The sequence below is a fragment of the Octodon degus genome, unplaced genomic scaffold, assembly GCF_000260255.1.
Source record: "Octodon degus isolate 3935 unplaced genomic scaffold, OctDeg1.0 scaffold00004, whole genome shotgun sequence".
NCBI classification, from domain to species: Eukaryota; Metazoa; Chordata; class Mammalia; order Rodentia; family Octodontidae; genus Octodon; species Octodon degus.
In genome coordinates this window covers 11680451-11683284 of record NW_004524580.1, presented here as the reverse complement: position 1 = coordinate 11683284, position 2834 = coordinate 11680451, and the positions used below count along the sequence as shown (strand labels likewise).

The following is a 2834-nucleotide window of genomic DNA, read 5'->3' as shown; positions in this document are numbered from 1 at the left end:
AATAAAAATTGGATGAACAAGAAAAATGCTTTTGGAATAAGTTTTATTAATTTTATTTTTTTAACTAAAAGAACAACATAGTTTTAATTCTTTCTGCAGGCTTAAGCATGTGGACAGTCAACCTCTTTCAAAAAATTTGCATAATTTTAAATTAAAATTGAGTGCTTACAGAAATGATTGATTTTGGTTGAATCCAGTTCTAAACTCTGTTTAGTAAAACTGCTACATTCTTACATTTTAAATGCATGGTTTTTCTTAAGTATATTCTGGGGCTTCCGCAAATTATCAAATATTCATTTTATGGTAATAACCTCATTTGCGTGAACATTAAGATAATTTTATCCAAATTTTGCATCAATGAAATTCTTGTTACCTTCTTATGTCCTCATTTTTGCCCCAGGAATTATCTCTAGGCAAGTACTCTTTACTAAATGAAGAGTTTGCTTTGTAAACACACAATAAACTGCCCTTCTTGGTTTACTTATTTCTTTACATGAACTCCATAAATGAGACAAGAGGGAATAGATGTACTTCAAACTTAGATTTTTAATGGTATGCAAAATCATTCAGATTTATTCTGGAATAAATTTACTGCACATCATATTAAGAAAAGTTAGATATATTTTATAATTTGTGAAGAATTAATTGTATTTTGTGAGTGAATGGGAACATTTTAAAAATACATACTAACTAGGAGTGAGACAGTGTTAACTTTTTCATCTAGAATGAACTTTTTCAGGCTCCACAGAACTATATAATAAAAATACTCTCCTGAAAGTAATACTTCATCAAGCTATTTCATCACTTTTTATTTATTCCTTAAGTACTATATTCTTCAAACTGTAGGCATATCTATTCTTTCACTTAACTATCTTTTTTTCTCTACAATTATCATTCTATTCTTCCATATAAAAGAAACAAAGGCCCATCTCAGAAACGGAAAAGATATTTTTTCTAACTCAAAGTTCAATCTAATCATGTAAAACATATATACATCTACTACAAATCTACTTGAAACACAGTGAGCAATCAATGAATACCAGCTCACAATACAATAAAAAAATAGACTCACAGTTATATTTGCTCTCTTTTGTTTCTCCTCTTGAGAAACAGAATTGATTGAAGGAAAAGTGTAAGCTGGACAAAGCAATTATAGAAAGCAATTCAGGTACATGACTTATTTAGCTCTAATTCTGTTTGCTTCATGTATTACTTCAGAATAGTGAATGTGAGGACCCTTGCTAATAACGACATTTGAGAGAGTAAAAGAAAACAATGAGAGCCCGGTGAAGCCCATTTTTCTCCTTCCTCACAGCCGTGCCGTGTTACCCTCCACTCCTGCCGAGATGAACGCTGTGGCAGAAGCTGAGTTCACCATCCTTCTGGCCACCGACTCCTACAAGGTTACTCACTATTCATACTTTGAGTGCCATAAAAAGAAGATAGAAAACTCCAAAGTAAGGAAGGTGAAATATGAGGAAACAGTATTTTATGGGTTGCAGTACATTCTTAATAAATATTTAAAAGGTAAGGTTGTGACCAAAGAGAAAATCCAGGAAGCCAAAGAGGTATACAAAGAACATATCCAGGATGATGTCTTTAATGAAAAAGGATGGAATTACATTCTTGAGAAATACGATGGGCATCTCCCTATAGAAGTGAAGGCCATTCCTGTCATTCCCAGAGGAAACGTTCTCTTCACAGTGGAAAACACAGATCCAGAGTGCTACTGGCTTACAAATTGGATTGAGACTATTCTTGTTCAATCCTGGTATCCAATCACCGTGGCCACAAATTCTAGAGAGCAGAAGAAAATATGGGCCAAATACTTGTTGGAAACTTCTGGTAAATTAGATGACCTGGAATACAAGTTACATGATTTTGGCTACAGAGGAGTCTCTTCCCAAGAGACTGCTAGCATAGGGGCATCTGCACATTTGGTTAACTTTAAAGGAACAGATATAGTAGGGGGAATTTCTCTGATTAAAAAATACTATGGCACAAAAGATCCTGTTCTGGGCTATTCTGTTCCAGCAGTAGAACACAGTGCAATTACAGCTTGGGGAAAAGACCACAAAAAAGATGCTTTTGAACATATAGTAATACAGTTTTCAACAGTGCCTATATCTATGGTTAGTGATAGCTATGACATTTATAATGCATGTGAGAAAATATGAGGTGAAGATCTAAGACATTTAATACTGTCCGGAAGTACAGAGGCACCATTGATAATCAGACCTGATTCTGGAAATCCTCTTGATACTGTATTAAAGGTTTTGGATATTTTAGGTAAAAACTTTCCTGTTACTGAGAATTCAAAAGGCTACAAGTTGCTGCCACCTTATCTTAGAGTTATTCAAGGGAATGAAGTAGATATTAATACTTTAAAAGAGATTGTAGAAGGCATGAAACAAAAAAGTTGGAGTATTGAAAATATTTTCTTCATTTCTGGTGGAGCTTTGCTACAAGAGTTAACCAGAGATCTCCTGAATTGTTCCTTCAAGTGTAGCTATGTTGTCACCAATGGCCTTGGGATTAACGTCTTCAAGGACCCAGTTGCTGATCCTAACAAAAGAACCAAAAAGGGCCTGTTATCATTACATAGGACACCAGCGGGGAATTTTGTTACACTTAAGGAAGGAAAAGGAGATCTTGAAGAATATGGTCAGGATCTTCTCCATACTGTCTTCAAGAATGAGAAGGTGACAAAAAGCTATTTATTTGATGAAGTAAGAAAGAATGCACAGCTGATCATAGAACTGGAAGCCGAGCCCCATTAGGCTCTGTCTTGTGGCGGGGTGCATGCGCACAAGAGCACCTGTGTGAGAGTATGC

At 35.0% G+C, this 2834-nt stretch overlaps 1 pseudogene; it reads left to right on the top strand.

Moving 5' to 3' along the window:
• Positions 1 to 1346: 1346 nt before the first annotated feature.
• Positions 1347 to 2809, top strand: LOC101565017 (annotated as a pseudogene).
• Positions 2810 to 2834: the final 25 nt, after the last annotated feature.